The sequence below is a fragment of the Lepidochelys kempii genome, chromosome 7 (assembly GCF_965140285.1).
Source record: "Lepidochelys kempii isolate rLepKem1 chromosome 7, rLepKem1.hap1, whole genome shotgun sequence".
Classification (NCBI taxonomy): domain Eukaryota; kingdom Metazoa; phylum Chordata; order Testudines; family Cheloniidae; genus Lepidochelys; species Lepidochelys kempii.
Genome location: NC_136386.1, coordinates 90673452 through 90693946, shown reverse-complemented (window position 1 = coordinate 90693946; position 20495 = coordinate 90673452). Strand labels below are relative to the sequence as shown.

Sequence of the window (20495 nt, the reverse complement as noted above, 5' to 3'; positions counted from 1 at the left end):
TAAAGTTTTCTGAAGCCGCCCATTTCGTAAGCCTTCTAAAGCATGAATTCTCTCCAGGCACCTGGTTCAGAAAACAAGCCAACCTACTCAATTTGTTAACAGGTGATTAACATCCCTCCTTCCATCTTCCTGGCCATCTGCTAAGATGCACCAACTGTGTGAGTTAGCTTCTGTCTGGGAGCTGACCTGGGCTACATTTAATGTATTTTACAAAACTCTGCCTTGTTCTCACAGATGTGATTGTGATGTGCAGCACAGTGCACGCTGGTTCTCTGCACATCATCAGGCTGCCTAGGAGCCCCACTGGTGGCCCAATTTCCTGTCATGTTACTTGCTGTAGGAGTCAAATGTAAACAATTTTTTAAAATCCCAAAATATTCTGAGGAAGGGACTTGCTCAATAAGAGTTAGGTGCCTAAATACCTCTGAGGAGCTGGGCCGGGAGCTTTCAAAACAGTGGTGCTAGGCAGAAAAAAACCCAATACTTTTGCCTGGCTGTCTAATTATTTCCTTTAGAAATATTTTAGGTGTATGGTGTTCTCTCAAGTTCTAATTTCAGCAAAAGCATTGTATTTATGGCTGAGTAAATGCAATTTTCAGAATAAACAGAACATTCACATTGAAGTGTTCAATAGCACACAAAGCTAGTTTCCAATCAGAGCAGCTACAGAGGTCACAGGCTCATAAAAACAATGATTAGAAAGAGTAAAAATGTACAGTGGAAAAAATCTCTATACAGTTAGAGCTACTGGATACATTAACATTTTTTTTCCTTTGAACAGGTGGAAGTTTGAGAGAGGAATGATAGCTTAGCATAGTATTATGGCCCTGATTGCTCAAACACAGTAGAGCATAGCAGTGCTGAGATCTGTTTTTGGTCCCTCATTCAGGGCTGCCTGAGCCTGGTTCAAGTTAATAGCATAGGTGAGGGATGCCCCTGTGTAGCCCTGTCATAAGGTTCCCTAGAGGATTTAACTTAGTTCCACACCACATCCCCTCACGTCCCTGTCCCACTCACACCCCAGTTCTAGAACACCCCAAACATACCTCACTCCTTATGCTTACACCCTGGGGTGGGGAAGCAGGTGGTTCTGGCAAAACACACAAGAGAAATTCTCTATTGGCTCTCAACAGAAGCTTTAAGGCCACTTTAAGCTACTTCAGTGATACAGAGTGGCCTTAGTGGATTAAAGAATGCAGCCCTATATATTTACATTGGCAGCAATAAAAACCCAGTAAAAACTTTAAAGTACAGTGCAGAAACTATTTTTATTGTGTATTAGCAATGTGTGAACATGTTTGGATAAAATAAGATTAGCACAAAACTTGAACCAAACCTTAACTTTTGAGGTTTGAAAATGTTTTCAGCTTTCATTTTTAAAACTTCATAGGTCTCTGTACTCTCTGGGTTCAGCAGGGACAGGCAGCAGTCATACTCAAATATCATGCAAGAGACTATCACCACAAGATATACAACTATTTCTAGAACAAATAGGTTTGGATGTTAGCCTGTCCAGATCCAGCGCAGAGGTATTTTCAGTAAGCAATTTATTCAAAACAGAATCCTTTTCTGTTAGAGAATTATCAGCAGATAGGTCGTGAATTACACATTTGTTCAGTGTTCAGAATTATTTAACACATTTTTATGTGAGCAAATTTCATCTTGTAGATTACTATTGTTTCAAGTGTTTGCTATTTGGGTTGTCACCTCAGGTTTTTCAGCTCAGTGATTGGAAAAAACAGTTGTGAATGAATATGTTATTTATTCAAGCCCTTCTCCTGTTTACAAGAGTTTCAGTTATCAACAGGTTTCAGAGTAGCAGCCGTGTTAGTCTGTATTCGCAAAAAGAACAGGAGTACTTGTGGCACCTTAGAGACTAACAAATTTACTGGAGCATAAGCTTTCGTGAGCTACAGCTCACTTCATCGGATGCATTCAGTGGAAAATACAGTGGGGAGATTTATATACATAGAGAACATGAAACAATGGTATTATACTGAAACAGTTTAAAGCAAGTAGGGCTTGTACTTGGGCTACAGAAGCCTAGTTTCAGCATTGAACATTTTTCTTCTTCCCCACTCCCATGCCAATGTTTGGCTCTCTCTTTTTGAAGGTTATCTGAAAACACAGACGTTTAAGAAGCATGTTCTTAAAGAGCAAAATCCTATCCCCACTGAAATCAGTGGGAGTTTTGCCATTAACTTTAAATGAGCCAAGATGTCCCCCTTTATTTTTATTAATGGCCAAGTGTTAAAGGGAGTGCTTACTAGAACAATTTGTCCGGCTGCTGAAATTGAAGGGTTTAAACTATTACATAAAATAATTACAACACTGTAAGCTTTGGGGGGCAGGGTTTGTCTTTCTATTATTTGTTTGTAGAGTGCTTAGCAGAATGGAGCCCTGATATGATAAGCTTCTAAGTGCTACCACAGTACCATAAATTGTTTGGGGGTTTTTTGCAAGGGCATAGGAGGAGGAAGTGGTATAAGCACCTCCATAAGGAAATCTATACACTGCAAAAGCAATATGAACCTGTATCTTTGTTCTGGCTTTTAATATCCCCATGCCTGGCCATCACCTCTTCCCCATCCCCTGTACATCCTGCTCTTGTTAATATTAGGAATCATTTATCCAGTGCCAGCACATGGAGAGGGTATATTGACATAACACCATACTCTTAACTCCTTGGCCAGTCCCAATAATGCTCCTCTGTGATTTACATAATAGAAGGCCTAGAGAAAAGTCTTTCCATGCCTCAGAGTACTCTGTTTGGGAACAGATATGTAATTTGAGTGCCTAAAACGGGAAGTGGGTGCTGAGCTCTTGAGTATCTGGCCCCTGATCCAGAATGCTCACACTAGTGACTTTTCTTCAGGATGTCAGGCTAGAACCATATGCACAGGCTTTGGCCTGTTTCCTAAACCTTCATAAAGAAATATAGCATATGACTCAGTAAGGTAGGGTTTTTTTATTTGTAAAAACCTACGTATTTTCATGGTCTCTGGCCTACCATCACCATTTTGGAACACCTCCTCATGCATAGAGTGGCCCTATAATGCAGCCCACATCCAGTTCCCCTTCTCAGGGCTCCTCACGAATATTTCTCCAACACTCTCATAGGCTAATAACATCCATAGCACAGAGATACTTATTAATATGAACACTTCAAATCACAAGAGTTAAATACCAGAACTCAAAAGGTTCTAGCTCCACCACCTTCTGCGAGTACAGCTTCTCCATCAGTCTCAATCTTCCTTCAGATTGGAGCACTCTCAAGCTTCCCTCCACAGTCCTGTAATAGACTTAACAACTCAAAAGAAGCAACAGCATAAACAATGGCTGGCCACCTACCGTAGGCTTAATAAGAGTCTCAGAGGCCTCCTGGGTTCCTGCCAGCTCCCTGCCACTTACTCAGGACAGGGATCATAAGGGTACTCCTACAGGCCTTCCTCTGGATCCAGCATTTCCACTTCCTGCTAATCAGACCTATCTGCTATTGTCAACAGGCCAGTGCAGTACAGGGGACTGGATGACAGCCTTCTCATAAGGCAGAAGGCACCTGAAATGGAATGGAATAGCAGTAGCCTCTGAACAGAGTAGGAGATTGCTGTTGACAAAGATCACTGGATACCCTATGAAGATATAGGCCTCAATTTTCAGAAGAGCCCGTTAATTGGGATGATTAGTTGTTAGTTGGGATGATTTAACTGGGAATTGGTCCTGCTTTGAGCAGGGGGTTGGACTAGATGACCTTCTGGGGTCCCTTCCAACCTTGATATTCTATGATTCTATGAATTCTGGGTACCTCTGTTTTTCGGGTGTCCAACAAGATCTCTTGGTATTTATAAGTCTAAGTTTGACTATACACTCAACTTTAATTACACCAGGTCATGTTAGTCGACCAAGCAAATGAGATCTAACATGGCAAAACTTATACTCAGGGTTTCTTCAGAATGCAACTTCAAATGGACTACTCAGCTGCTTAAAGTTAAACCTGTCTCTAAGCCTTTGCACAACCGGGGCTTGAATTTTTGCCAGCCTCTGTATGGGTCCGCCTCCAAATATATAATGCCACATCATTTGACATTTTTATATTGTTATAAATTGCATTTTAATTTAAATTGGTTAAATCCCAGAGTCCATTCGTGGAGAGCACTTTATAACTTAAGGCCCAGATCCACAAAGGTATGTAGACCCCTAACTTCCCTTAATATCAATTAAAAAAGGATATCAAAAAGGAAGGGAACCACCAAGGGATGTAGGTGCTGCAACACTGAGCATCATGGTGCTTATTTTTTAGGTTGGGCACCTACAATCCCTCTATCATGAATGAAGGCAGAAGGGGAATGTCTACACAGCAAAAAAAGAAACCTGCTGCAGAGTCTCACAGCCTGGGTTAATGACTGAGGCTCATGGGGCTCAAGCTACAGGCTAAAAATAACAGTGTAGAAGTTCCTGCACGGGTGGCAGCATGGGCTCTGAAACCCAGCAAGGGGGGGGGAGTGTATAGAAATTAAAATTTTCCCCTGCAGGAAGAGAAGGAGAAGGCTCTGCTCCCAAACCAAGCTCCTGTCTCAACTGCCAGGAGCGCAAGCAACTGCCTCTAGATCAGGAGGTTGGAGATTGGATGATGGAGATAGCCCAACAATGAGAAAATCCATTGGGATCAATTAAAGTGCAATTACCTCATTAGCATGACTTGGATATAAATAAGGAAAGCATGAACTATATCTATACCAGCTTGATATCTAGTTGGCAGCCGATATCAAGCGGAGTGCCCCAGGGGTTGGTCCTGGGACCAGTTTTGTTCAACATCTTTATCAATGATCTGGATGATGGGATTAATTGCACCCCCAGCAAGTTCGCAGATCACACTAAAATGGGGGGGGGAGATAGATATGCTGGAGGGTAGGGATGGGTCCAGCGTGACCTAGACAAATTGGAGGATTGGGCCAAAAAAATCTGATGAGGTTCAACAAGGACAAATGCAGAGTCCTGCACTTAGGAAGAAAGAATCCCAATCACTGCTACAGGCTGGGGACCGACTGGCTGAGCAGCAGTTCTGCAGAACAGATAAATGGAACTGTTTGCATGCTGAGAAAAATAAAGAGACTATGACATTGCATGGCTAGCATATGTTGCATGTAGTTGGCCTGTTTGACTTTGTCTGAGTTTGCCAACCCACAGATACAAAATAGCTGGCCTTGCATCAGCTCAGCAAGGAAGAATTCCATTCCTTAAGCCCCCTTGGAACACGAGTCCTGGAAGAGTCACTGAGCAAAAAAAACCCCTTAAATGAGCAACATCAGGCTTTAATGGTATTTTAACCTTTATGCCAGCATTTTCCAAACTGTGGGTTTTGAACCCTCAGGTGTCATGAGAGGGTACCGGGGGTGGGAGCGGGTTCATGAGAAAAAGCGGGGTGGGAGGGGAAAGTCTGGTGGAAGGCAAGCCATGGTGATCTTGAGTCAGGTGTTGGGCAGTGGATTCACCACCCACGCCACAGGCTGTGTTGACCGTACAGCGCTCGAACTGCTAGAGAGCAGGCCAGCAGGTTTCCACAGGGCAGTTAGAGCACCTGTGGCTTGGGCAGTGAATCCAGCATCCCACAATCAGCTCTGGCTGGTGCCGAAGACTTGGACCAGCAGCAACAGTAGCAGAGGCACCAAAATACTGGAGGAGGTGTCAGAGGAGTTGTTCTTCACTGCCCACACCTCTCTTTCAGGCTAACCTGGGCTGACCCAAAAGGAAGTACTGCATTCCAGAGACAGGGCAGCTCTGTCCTGCCTGGGAGCCTCTTCTCCCTGGTGCTCCTACAGCATGGTGAGTAGCCCCTGCTGCTGGCCTGAGTCTGGACCAGGACTGTCCTGACTTGATCCACTTCCAGGGGTAGAATGAGGGAGGACCTCCCTGCTTGGCCATAGGAGGGGAGATATCCTGGCCAGTCAGCATGGAGTATAGGGGAGGGGAGAGAAGGGGAGAGGTTGTGGCAATGGGAAGGGGTTGCGTGGTGGGAACACCATACACCTGCCCCAAAGTTCACCAGCCACCACTGGATTTTATAACTTTTAATATAAATTTAAGATCATGTTATTGCCATGTTTGGTGTAGCAGGGTAGGCTAAAAATGTTTTTTCGTGCTTTTAATTTTCAAACCCCCATAGTTTGCATTAACAGAGGTGAGCCCAGCTTGAAAAGGCTTGGAAACCACTGCCTTACACAATGTACACATGTTGCTTGCATGATGTTTTCAGCTGCAAAGCAGGGCATGGATTTAACTTGTAATTTATCCAAGATTCTGATAATGATTATGCAGAACTTCATTTATTAAAATAGCATGCACCAACTGGGACTAAAGACCCAAATGAAAGCTGCTTTGTTATATCCCACTACCAGAGCAAGCCTATCAAATCAGTACATCTTCTCAAGCCTGGGAGCTTCAAAACTACACCCTAATCCAAAAAAGGTATTTAGGCACCTAACCACTGCGCCTAACGTAGTGTGGGGCTTCCCCAGTCTCTACAGTTGAAGCTGTTCCACTGTGGCTAACTAAGAGCAATGAGAGCAGCGGAACTGGCTCCTGGGTCTCCCACTTCCCACGGAGGCACCCTAACCACAAGGCTACAGAGTCATTTGCATGCTTGTTCTCCTGGCCCAATGACTAAGTATTTCTCCATGGTGGCTCAATCATTGGGCCAGAGAGAGAGAGAGAACAAATGAATGAATTGCTCTGTAGCCTGATGGATTGGTCCCCCTGCTCTAATCATTCTTTCATTATTTATCCACAGTGGAGCAGCTTTAACAGGAGAGAGTGAGGAAGCCCCCTGTCAGACTAGCCCTGAGAATCATAGAATATCAGGGGTGGAAGGGACCTCAGGAGGTCATCTAGTCTAACCCTCTGCTCAAAGCAGTGGAGCACACTATTAAGAGGTAGGATTTGAACAGGAACCCTCTTTCTCCCTCTCAAGCAGAGACATGGGGAACTGAAGGTGGATCCTTCTACATCCTAGGATAGTGTGCTAACCATTGGGATAAAAGTTATAAGATGGGCACTGACTCCTCTGGACACTTTGTATGGAGTGAGGCAGGAGCCTAATTCATTCCTGCAAAAAACATCATAGGTGTCTAAGCGAGCTGGTGTCAAGAGGCAGGTTCCCATTTGTGGATCACTCAACGGCACCTCCCTAAAGCCCAGACTTAGGCACCCAGGCCTGAGAAGGGTTGGGGCTTATAAGACACTCCTCTCAGTGGCTAGCTTAGACAACACCCCAACAAGCATGCTGGCGTTTGTGGATCCCATTCTAAGGCACCTACCTCTCTCCATTCATTGTGCAAGTTCCTTACTCAGACTTTGTGGATCACAGTGTTGTTCCTATGATTTTCTAGCACCTAATAGTTCAATGCTGTGATGCTGAGTATTGCAATGCCTAAGTCCTTTTGTGGATCCAGACCCTAGCGTCCTTCTGCCAATTAACTCCACCTACAGCTTGGATCCAGCCTGGAAGTGACATTGATGATTTAACTGGGAATTGGTCCTGCTTCGAGCAGGGGGTTGGACTAGATGACCTTCTGGGGTCCCTTCCAACCCTGATATTCTATGATTCTATGATCTGTTGCCAGCCCTTCCCCACACCCAGGGCTATTTTAGCTGCTGTAATTTTCTATTCCTTCCTTTAACTCAAATCATGCGGGGCTAGACTCACGAAGGGAATGAGGTTCAGCATTGCAACACCTAACTTTAAACACCTCGATGTCCAGTCCAACCCTCAGACCTGAGTTAGGCGCACAGACTCCTTATACATTGCATGCTGAGAGTTAGAGGCCTAAGAATGGGATCCCAGATGAACACACTAAACGCTAGACTAGAGAGCCCTCCACTCTCTCTTACTGGCCCAGTGAATATTTAAGTATACAAAATAGAGCAGCTTCTACAGGAGAGACTGAGAGGACCTCACCTCAGAATACCACATAGCTCTGTGTTTAAGGTACTTAGCTGGGAAGTGGGAGACCTGGCCTCAAGTCACTGCTTTAATCAGGCAGAGTAGGGACTCAAACCTGTGTTTCCTATATGCTAGGTGAGTGTTCAAACCAGTAGGATAAAGGAATGGTACCATCCTCCATTTTGGGCAAGGCCTGATCCAGGAGGCATGCTTTTAGGCAATCTCTGAGAACACCTACAACATCAGGCAAGATAAAAAGTGGAATGCCTAGTCTGAAGATACCACAGGCATTTAGGTTCAGAGCAGTTTGGTGGTATCTGAATTTAGGCAGCTTTGGGCATGACCACTGGGAAAAATTTAGGTACCTTGTGAATTTAAATAGCTGCAGGATTAGGCAGCAGCTAAGTGGGTGGGTGGGATTGAGAAGTTAAATTTTTAATGTCACTTTGAATATCGTTTGTCACTTTTAGAAGTAAAACACCAGAGGGGATAATTGTGTTAATTCTACACATGCTGTAAGTGAAATGGATTTTTATCCTTCTGTGAGACAGTTCACAGCATAGCATGCTATCATTTATCTCCACCAATGCCTAGCTATCGGGTTCACCTGACAGATCAGTAGTGTGAGGAATTTGCCTGGCTGGGTCTTGAAATGACCCTTCTGGAATCCTTAAGCAACTGCTCTAGCAATGGCCTGCCATTACCCTGCCCTTCAGTGCTTAATTTGTAATGAAAGAGGTGCTGTGGCTCAAGCACTTAGATGCCATGGCATAAGCAACTTCCATAACTGACACAGCAAGCCCAGAGGCCCTAGGGCTCAATGAACTGGCAAGCCTTGAGGTGCCAGGGATCAATCCTAGCAAACCCTGACACAAATTAAGCACTGCTGCCCTTCAAGGAAGAGTGAAAGATTTTGACCTTCCTCTCCTCAATGTTCTATGTTTAGACCTTTGATGTCGCCATTATTTTCATTTTATTTTTGTCAGCAACGATTGAGCCACGCAATTAGCTGTGTGATTATAAATGGATAAATGCTGCTGGTGTACAGCAAAGTATTCTTTACACATTCAATATTGCTACCCCACATATTCAAAAACCATGAGTCAGCCCTTCTCCCCACATCCCACCACCAAAAAGCCTGTAAAATTGGCTAAAAAAGCATGAGATTTTTTTAAAAAATAAGTACCTTTTTATTTGCCTTCTTGGTTTTGAGCCATTAGGGGGTCGAATTTTCAAGCTTCTCTGTACAACCATGAGGGTAAGAAACTTCCTTTGATTTAAATGTAAGTTGAGATTCTCAAGTAATCGCATGACCCTAGGAGCTAGGGATTTCAAAATAACACCAAATATTGTGAGAGTTTGGAGCATTCGTGAGCTTCTGCAGGACAATGCTTTTATGCCGTATTTCTTTTCTACTATTTTCAGAGAACTCATCAATATATAAAAACAGTCAGAGATAGTCAAATATTTTACTTCTAAGATTTCTAAAGGACGAGAACACTAAGTGGAGCTAATTGGTATCCTACCTCTCCCTAATCCCCCATTTGCATTTGCTATTTGCAGTACTACTGTTTTGTGAAAAAACAAACAAACAAAAACCTATCTGCTTCAGCCTTGCTAAAGATTTCTCACAACCTACCTGAGGCAATACTATCTCCATTTCAGGCCCTTGAGTCATACTTGCTTATAACACCACCTAGCTCCTATATAGCTCTGTATATTAGTCGCTCACAAGCTCTAACGTATTTATCAACACAATGCCCCTGTGAAATAGGGAAGTATTATTATCCCATTTTACTAATGGGAACTGAGCACAGAGACTTATATGAGCTAAAGCAAGCTTTAATAACTATTAAAATTGATGTTTCGGAAGAATGGATGGTAAGACAAATATTTGCTATATGATGGTGAAAATGAAAAATCTCTTACTAGAGTTCTTACAAAGAGACTGTTTGAGGCCACCCTAAAATAGAAAGTCTGGAGAAACATTATTCAATCATGCAATGTTGGGATATTAGGCCTGCCAGAAAATGTTGAAGGCCCTGACTCATTTAGGCCCTGGTTCTGCTGCCCTTGCTCATATTCAGCAGTATGTCACTATATGAGTACTGCCATGGAAGGGATTAGTCACTAAGGCCCTCAGGTCTGCAGAGAGCCCTGTAGCCATGCAAAGGTCTAATGGCTCTGGTAGGAAGCTGTACTGGGACAAAGGCCAGCTCGTTTGGAGTCATTTAAAGGACTGGGACTATAGTACAGTGCTAATCCATTTGACAAAGGGTGGTAGAAACTGGCCCTTTAATAACTTTTCTTAAGTCTTAGGAAAAAGCAGGTCAGAAATTTGAACCACCTTTACATATTCTATAATATTTCAGCATTTTTTTAAATCTTTTCTCAGGCCCTTCATTTTGCTTCTTCACAGTTTCGTACAATTCTTATCAGCTCTGTTCAACTTTTAACATTACCTTTGCATCTCTACTTCATAAAGAAAATGTTATGAGAGAAACTTGGAGATAGAAGATTTAAATTTTGTAATAAACGTGCGTATTTTCCCAGTGTTCAAAATCTCCTTCAACAAGCCAAATTATATCTAGTTTAACTTTCAGATTATGCTGCTTTTAGTTACCCAATTGCTACCAAAAAGCAAATCACCCAAACCACTGAATGGAGATATTGTAGAGGTTTCCAATGAATCACTTTCGTATTCTCTTTCTGCTTCATTAGGCTTGTTAGATATTATCTTTAGTGGTGTTTAAGATGTCTGTGTTATATTATTCAGACTGAATGAAGATAATATATCTGTATTTGATGATTCATCTTCAGATTCTATTTTTGGTCAAGCTTTTTTGGATATTATGTGTGGTATTGTCTTTGTTGTTCTTCCTTGAGATAACATTTAAACTTCCTTCCTTTTCATATTAATGTATATCAAGATTAAATTCTTTGCACATTGTCAGAAGTGATTTGTGGATTTCATGTTTGTGAGCCCCAACCCAGCAAGCATATGTGATGGGTGCTTAAAAATAAGCATGTACTTAAGTGCTTTACTGGATTTGGGCCTATGTCGATAAATTTCTTCTGAAGTAAACAACTTTGAACACATAAATTAGTCATGTACTGAAAACTGTCAATCTTAGTTAATGCATTTGCCCTTTCCTTATATACCATTTCTGTTTAAATACTGTACAATATACAGAGGATCCCATAACACACAGCATGTAACAATGAATTTTATTAAGGCACAATGCTTGCAGATTCACCTACATGGAGTGTTGTGGTTATCAGTTACATACTTTGTTATTTGAAATACATATAATAAAGCCAGACAAACACCTACAATGCTTTATTGTTTAACACTTTGATCATTCCCTTTCTGAAATGTCTCCTGTGGCAAATATATTATTGTGTCAATCAGAGAATATCCCTATTTGTTAATGCCTGTTTGTCATTCCATTTGGCTGATATACCTGTGTACACTCTGGATCTAGAAAGCATAGAGGATAATATACAGAGGTGCTTGGGGCTTTATCCCACCGATCTGAAAATACATAGTCCTAAACCCGTTTCCCCTGGAACCTTTTAGGAGATTAGAAGGATATTTTACCTTACCAACCTGCCTGTGAGAAATGACATTCCCTGTATCAGGGTTACCTTTGGACTGATAGGTATGCTGTTTGCTTGTAGACATAAACCAACCATTTTAAGTGTTCACTAATTTTGAGTGATTCTGTTATTGGGTGGCCAACTTCAGACACTTCTGGCCTCATTTCAGAAGCACTGAGCATCCACAACTCTAGTGGATTTCAGTGGGAGCAGTAAGAGATGAGAACCTCTGAAAATCCATCTCTATATTTCTCTCACAGGACTGCAGGTGTGAGGAAGCAAACGAAACTCCCAAAAGAGTCTCATTGTATAGGAGAAGTTTAACATTTCCAGGATGTACCTTTGAGATAATAAGCCCTGTCATATGGTGAGTTGATGTGTAAGCAGGGCAAAGGAGCATGGTAGCTCTTTCTCACCACACTGTGGCATGAGGCAAGTTCCTGCCAGAGGTCTGGAGAGATTTGTTATAGGTGTTCAGAAACTTGCAGGGCTGACAACTGAATGCACCCCATATGCCTACAGTGCATGCACTGCCCCTGCTGAGAAGAGGATCAAAAAGTTTTGTATAACATGTAGCACTGATGTGCTCTACAGAATCCTTCCCTTCAACGGCAGGATTCCTAGGCCACACCTTTGAGCTGCCTTCCTGTCTTAGTAAGAGAAATTTAGCGTTGTCTTCTTTTTGCACACATTTGCATATCGTATATACATTCATGAGTACCTACTAAACACAACATTAACACTGACAACGGGTGACAATAGTTGTACTCCTCCATTTTTGTAAAGATTAATTTCAGGAGCTATTTAGCATAAAATGTGTATCTTCTTATCACCCGCTTGGTCTATCTAATTTCTTAAACTCATGAGACAGTTCAGCTCTTTCAATGTGGTAGTTCTATTTTTTTTTCCAACTGCTACAGCTGGTATCTTCCCTGAGGATGGGTTTTGTACAGTAAATACTTTTAAAGTATGAATGATGTATGCTTTAAAAAAAGATTGACAAATTTCACCGTGGTACAACTCCACAACCCCCTTTTTAGGCCCAGGAAAAGTTCTTGTTTATTTTAATATGATGGCCTAAGGTTTGTAGGTCCTACCATAATACTACTAATAAATAACAATAATAAAATAAGTTTTCAACTCCACAGAGGTTCACCCCTGCCCTTGTCAAATAACAGATTACAGAACCACTTAGCCATGACAAATCTGAGCCAAGGAAGCATATAAAATATTCTGGCCCAGATGCTCACCTGCTGTAAATTGGCATAGGTCTTCAATGAGCTGTGCTGATTTACACCAGCTGTTGATCTGGCCCTCACCAACATGTAAATGTTTTAAAAATTAGCACAACAAAAATCAATATTATAAGAATAGTAAACAACAAAAGACATTTTCTACTCCAGTGAATTTCAGTGTCACTATTTCCTGTCACCCACCCGTTTCATTGGGGCAGGGACAGAAAGGGTTATTGCAGAACTGTACATCTTGAATTCCATTGTTAGATTCTTCTGCCACTATGTTCTCACATTTCGTCAGCTGACTTTCTTGGAAGACTGTGCAGTTAGTTTCTTATCTCCTATGTTCTTTGTATGATTTGTACTATGTCGATGTTAAAAGATGGAGAATTGAGCAATACTTTCCAGAAGTTTTATGAGCTGTTTCCTAGAAATGTTAACCACCTCTCTGAGAGAAAATGTTTTGCTAATAAAACTGATTAACAAGATCAGGGTCATAAAATAGCAGATATATTTTGTGAATGATTGTGTGTGTTATCTGAGTGTAAGAGCGGGGTTCCCCAAAACTGTAACTTTACCCCCAAGGCAGCTGGTTACAGAAGAATACCGGGTGTGTCATGGGAAATCATGCAAAAAGTGTTAAATGTAGCCAACAAAATCATTCGATAACATTTTAAATGACAATAAATGGAAATACAACGTAAGTCTAGTCATGGTATGTCACTTTTGTTGACTAAATGCCCTTGCTAGTGGTTCACGAGGATGATGATCTACTTTCCATTCCATTAGCAATAAACATCTATTAGAAATAACCACTTTGGTTAGCATATGCTGGGCCTGCTGATTAAATCAATAAAGAATTAAAGGATGGATATATAATTAAATGCCAGTCAACATGATTTTATGGAAAATAGGTCTTTTTAGAAAAAACTAACTTATTTGGTGAGATTACAAATTTGGCTGATAAAGTTAACGCCTAGATGTAATATACTTAGGGCTTGTCTATACAAACATTTAGTTTGCAGCAAGCTGGGTGTGTATCTACCCCACACTAGCCTCCCAGGGACGGTCTCTGTGGACTCTGTTGACACACATTCACAGTTCCTCCATGTGCTTTGATCTAATCCTCTTTGAAATGGGACTATATCAAAGCGCACTAATGAAGTGACCGAGGTGCAGTAGGTTCACATCCCAGCTTGCCAGGAACTAATTGTTCATATAGACAAGCCCTTAGATTTTTGTAAGGCATTTTACTTAGAACTGTACAATATTCTGATTTTAAAAATAGCACTACACCACATTAATAAAGCACATATTAAATGGATCAAGAACTGGCTAGCTGACAGATCTCCAAAAGTAGTTGTCAATAAGGATCATCATCAAATGGTCATGTTTCTAGTGGGGTTTCACAAGGATCAATTCTAGGCCCGATACTATTCAATATTTTTATCAATGATCTGGAAGTAAAAATAAAATCTTTGCTGATAAAATTAGAGGATGATGACACAGACTGACATTGAAGGAAATAATGTTAAGGACAGAGCTGTCATACAGAGCGATCTGGATTGCTTGATAAGCTGGGTCCATTCAAACGAAACGTGTTACGGTATGGCCAAATATAAGGTGAGACATGTAGGAAAAAAGAATGCTGGCCATACTTACAAAATGGGGAATTGTACCCTGGAAAGCAGTGATTCTGACAGGGATTTAGAAGTCAGAGGGGCAAGAAAGGGTAATGTGATCCTTGGATGTATAAATAAGGCCCTAATGAATAGGATCAGGGAGGTGATTTTTACCTCTGTATATGGCTTTGATGAGACCAATACTACATATAGTTCTGGTGCCCAAATTTGTAAAAGGACATTCAAAAACTGAAGAGGGTGCAAGGAAGAGCCACAAAAATAATTTAAGAGCTAGAAAATGCATCTCCCAGTGAGAGATTTAAGGAGCTCAATCTGTTTAATTTATCAAAAAGATCAAGAGATGACTTGATTACAATGTATAAGTACCTTCACAGGGAGAAAATCCCAGCTACCAAAAAGCTGTTCAATCTAGTAGAGAAAGACATAGCAAGAACCAATGACTAGGCTTAGAAACAGAAAAATTCAGATAGAAATAAGGCACAAATTTTTAGAATGAGAGTGGATTCTCCATCTCTTGATGTCTTCAAATCAAGGTTGCCATTCTGCAAAGCATATTTTAGTCAAACAAGTTATTGGGCTCAATATCTGAGTAACTGGGTGAGATTCTCTGGCCTGTGTTATACAGGTCAGAGTAGATGATCTAACAGGGAGCTCCTGTTCTTAAAATCTATGAATGTAGGCTAGTGGGCTAGTGAAGGATGTGAGTGCATGCAGCATGCATTCTACTAGAATCTCTGAAAATAAAATAGCATTGTGTGCGCACACACCCATCTGGATTTACCAGGTTGTGTGTGTGTGTGTGTGTGTATATAACAGTAGAAACTCAATTAAAGAACATTACATACAGAATAGAACATAACAAAATAAAATGTCATGGACCTGGGACCCTATTACGGTAGCTGTAACTGTAAAAGCCTAAGGGTACTGGGATGTGTCCCATGACTACAAACATTGTTCAGTCTTTAAAGTTCAGTTCTGGTCAAGGGCGGTGGGAAAGATTTAATGAAAAGGATAGTGACAAGTTGTTACAATGGCAGCTCAGAGAGAAAAAAGAAATTGTGGCAATAGGATGACAAATGACACATGGTTGTACATTGATTTGGAATAATGTGGTCTGAAGTGCTGACAACTGAGAATACCCCCTTTTGAAAGGTGTTACAACATTTGGAAACCAAATATCAGTTCACTGAAAACAAACCTGAGGATTGGGTGGGAGGAGGAGGGACTTGAAGCTTTGAATATCCAGAAAGCTTGATTACTCAGGCTTCTAGTGTCAACATAAATACTTGTCAGCATCTTACTTGAAATCTTTACCAATCACATACATGAATGAGGTGCACATCCTTACAGAAAACCTCCCCTTTCCCTGCACAGAAAACATCATTCAAAAAGCTAGAGGGGCCAGAAGCAGCTTACAAAATGAAAACACTGTCTGTCTCATTGTTATGCAAGTAACAGGGCTGAGGCTGTCTGACAGCAACTCCACTTTTAGGGATCTCTAAATAAATTGAAAAAAAATATCAAGGAAACTTGCCCTTTGTCTAATCTAATCAAACACAAATATACCTTAATGTGATTTATACATCTTTCCTAATTTAAGTGAAGCCAAATGTCACTGCAATCTGATTTCACTCTATCAAGTAGTGTTCTTTATAATGGGATAGATCAGCCAATCCATCTGAAGAGAGCTTATTGCAAAACTCGATTGTGGAGTATAGATGCCTTTAATCCACCTTTGTGATCCTTTGATCCTGAAGCCAGTGTGTGCACGCCTAGACTCCACCACACATTAAAGTAACTGAGGGCTGCTCTAACTTGTAACTCCTGCCCCATGGAGCAATTCCAGCCAGATTCCTGGCTTCAGTTCAGCTATTTTGCACCACTCCATTGGTACAAAGCATCTCTAAAGCTAGTTTACCCAGTTCCTTAAGGATTCCCACTGTGTTGTAGAATCCTTAGTTGGCTTAGCCATACCCCAGTCACATCCCCTTTGTCAGAGGCTGGGAAGGGAGAGCATAGGAGCTGCTAGGTGGCTGTACGCCAGCAGAGGAATCCACAACACACTGAGAATCTTCAAAGCACTGGAACAGTGCAAAATAGCTGAAGTGAAACCAGAAATCTAGCCCGATATCCTTGTGTTAACTTTGTCCCTATACTAAATTTCACATGCTGAAAAAGTTAATGTTTTTGCAATAAAATACTAGCAAAGCTTTTTTTATTTACAAATTATTATAAACAGAGCAATCAGCTGCATAAATGGAACAGAGCTTATGTGACTCCTGTATGTAGGCTCTCACTTTGACAGTTTACTTTAAGTTCTAACTGTGTGTTTTCACTAAGAACACATTGTATACAAAAGTCTTCCTGAGTTTATTTCAGCTAGTCCAATTCATAAAAATCATTTGACTTATTTCCATGTGATTTTTCTGTACTTTACTGAAGGAAATGTGTTTTTTGTCAGCAATTACTCTTGTTTTATGGTCATGAAATCCCAGATTCTCTTTTGTATGTGGCATCCTCACTGACATATAAGCGCCTTGTGGTTAGAACATCCAGAAGATACCATTTGATTCTAGAGGGGTCCTGAGTTCAGTCTATAAAAGGTAACTTCTTAATTCGTCAGACATCCCTTTTGGACACATTCTGGACTGAAACTATACTTATCTTTATGTAAAACAAGATAAGGTGAAGTTTACTGAATGCCAGAACAAGTAATGTGGCAAGAAGCTGTAAGAATGTCCTGGAAAAAAGGCAACACCACCAGTTGCATGAGTGAGGAAAGTTGGTAGTCTTTGCAAGAAAGAGAACATTGACATCGGTGATCAATGAACACATGTGCCAACAATAAAAATAGGAGGGCTTTAGGCTCACGGGGCTTTGGGATGCTTTCTGACAGATACAAACTATTTAGATTGAAGCTACCAGAGCTTGCAAGGCATTTTTTTTAAACTAGGCAATACAGAAGTGCTATGATGAACAAAGGCAAAAACTGAAGGGAAATCATTTATAGACCTGCAGGACGAGAGGAAGTTGGAAATGAAAAAAAAAGGGCTCTCAAGAAGAAGAGGTAAGGTTAGGTTTGGAGTAGACAGGATGTGTCAGCTCACCAGTGCTTGGAGATCTTAACTCCTGATCAGCTGTTGAAGAGTTTGGAACAGTGGGCTATTCTAGTCATGATAGACCTTACTCAGTGACACAAACTATACAGGTCACTATTGGTCAATGAAATACATAAATTACACGGGGCTAAATCCAAAGCCTATTGAAGTCAATGGCAAGCATCCCATTAACTTCAGTGGACAGGAGACTAGGCCCATGGAGAACAACTGTATAGTCCAAAAGGAAGATAATCCAACCAAAATAAAAATCCATCTATTTGCTGAACAACTGAGTCAAAGGAGATTTTGAAAGGTGGCCAGCCTTCCCAGGGAACTTGTTGGGATGTCAAAGGCATTCTAGGTGAGGTCTCACCACCTTCCACTTCTGCAGTGATGCAGCGCTATTAAACAGCTGCCACTGAAATAAATCCCTAAATCACCAACAGATTCTATACTGACATACCCACCCATAGCACTGCCAGTGTGGGAATGCAAGACCGAGTCCAAACCTCACAATTAGAGCCTCCACAAGGCAGTGCATTTTACTGCCATGATTTGGTTTATAGGATACTTTAAACTAACCCTTCCTTCCCCGGACAAAGCAAAGAGTGTATAATTGGTAGGATCTTATTTCTTATCATATGGCTATGTGGTAGTAGAGCTTCTAAAGCTAATCACAAGCTCCCGTATCTCACCGAAAGCAGTTGGTTTTTTGATCTATATATATAATCTTTCTTCTACACGCAGCTGAATTAGGTATTGACATCCACTGTGTTTCAGAAGACAGGAATTCATCTTCTCTTTTGTTTAACTGACGTTAATACAGTAGTATCTTTATCCACATTTTAGGCCCAGTTTTGCAGTTTCTATGCAGGCAGAAGTCCCAGTGAAATCAATGAGAGTCTTAAGTACATAACACCTTGTCAAAGTTCCTTCCCCACTCTGAACTCTAGGGTACAGATGTGGGGACCTGCATGAAAACCCCTAAGCTTATTTTTACCAGCTTAGGTTAAAAATTTCCCAAGGTACAAACTATTTTACCTTTCGCCCTTGGACTTTATTGCTGCCACCACCAAGCATCTAACAAATATATAACAGGGAAAGAGCCCGCTTGGAAACATCTTTTCCCCCCAAAATCCTCCCCAAACTCTACATCCCCTTTCCTGGGGAAGGCTTGATAAAAATCCTCACCAATTTGCATAGGTGAACACAGACCCAAACCCTTGGATCTTAAGAACAATGAAAAAGCAATCAGGTTCTTAAAAGAAGAATTTTAATTAAAGAAAAAAAGTAAAAGAATCACCTCTGTAAAATCAGGATGGTAAATACCTTACAGGGTAATCAGATTCAAAACATAGCGAATCCCTCTAGGCAAAACCTTAAGTTACAAAAAGACACAAAAACAGGAATATACATTCCATTCAGCACAGCTTATTTTATCAGCCATTTAAACAAAACAGAATCTAATGCATATCTAGCTAGATTACTTACTAAGTTCTAAGACTCCATTCCTTTTCTGTTCCCGGCAAAAGGATCACCCAGACAGAGAGAACCTTTGTTTCTCTCCCCGCCCCCCCCCCCATCAGCTTTGAAAGTATCTTGTCTCCTCATTGGTCATTTTGGTCAGGTGCCAGCAAGATTATCCTAGCTTCTTAACCCTTTACAGGTAAAAGGGTTTTTCCCCTGGCCAGGAGGGATTTTAAAGGTGTTTACCCTTCCCTTTATATTTATGACACGCCTACAGAATCTTCAGTCTCCATTTGTACTGGAACTACCTTGGGCATGGGAGGGATTACTTAACATGCACAAACTACGTCTGGCTAATATCCTGATTCTTAGAATGTTTTCCATCTCTCTTATTTTGTCACCAAAATTATGTTCTGTATCTTTCACTACAATCCCTAGAGCTAGTGCAGAAATTTCTATTAATTATGTGCACATCTTGGCGTTTACATAAGTATCCTGGCAGACCTCCCACCCTAGGCACAGTGAATTTAACTCTGTGTATTAGTGACATTGATAGAACTGATTACACGTTTTAGTTGTCAGCCTCAGTCTTTATTCTTCTGTCAGTTTCTGCGAGAATTGCACTGGAGCCCAATGGCAAATAGCGCCTTTTTAATAATAAGTTGAACTTTAATATTTTGCTCTTATAGAATGATGTGATTGCCTCATATGGTCAAGAAAAACAGAATCCACATGCCCATGTTTAAATACTGCATATAATTTCTGCTCGCTGTAACTCTGGCCAGATGCTGGTACTCTATGTGCCCATGGAAATTAGACAGTTTTCTTTCTTTTCAGTCTCTCCAAGAATCTCTGTGCTCTGACTCAGACAGAAAAAAGAATGGAAGGAATGTGAGGCAACTGCATACAGTACATAGTATTTTGTGAGTATAGGATCTATTGAAATGGAAATCAGAGCCTTGACACTTCAAACAGTAAGATATTGAAGGTTGCTGAAATTTTATTTCTCAGTTAACTAATTTTAGGCTTAGCTGACCCTCCCTCTGAGAAGACAGATGTCTCTTCATTAATTTCTGGTTCAGATTTCATATCTTCTTGTATAGAAAACAGATTGGTTAGTTTTCTCAAACTTGCTGCTATGACTCTTTGCCAAGGGAATATTATTTTGACATCAAAGGTAACACCTCTCTGCAGCGCCTACAGCAATTCCATTTTATCTCTGTACAAGGACCTGATCCCGTACTCTTTTGAAAGCCACAGACTAGAAAAATCCTATGAATAGTCATAAACCCCAACTCTACTCCGCATCCTAATGTTAAAGCCATATTCACAGATGTGTATCTGCTTGATGTGGGGAGGGTTGGCTCCACATAAAAGGGGCTTGAGTACTTCTTCTGTAATGTGATATGTTCAGTGTACCACTCGCAACCCCAAATTGCACAAAACATGCACACAGGGCAATATCTAAATGTTGTTGTCTGGGTTTTGATGTTAAGTTGTGTTCTCTTTCTTC

General features: G+C 41.0%; 1 protein-coding gene across 2 annotated transcripts in view; it reads left to right on the top strand.

Annotated features, from left to right (window-relative positions):
* Positions 1–20495, top strand: part of ATAD1 (ATPase family AAA domain containing 1) — a 448477-nt gene that overhangs the window by 221625 nt on the left and 206357 nt on the right. The window contains exon 1 of one of the 2 annotated variants that reach the window (XM_073353764.1): positions 1260–1263. The exons of the other annotated variant lie outside the window; for it this stretch is intronic. The gene's annotated coding sequence lies outside the window, so the exon portion shown is untranslated. Of the gene's footprint in view, positions 1–1259; positions 1264–20495 lie in introns of those variants that run through there. 2 annotated transcript variants of the gene reach the window in all.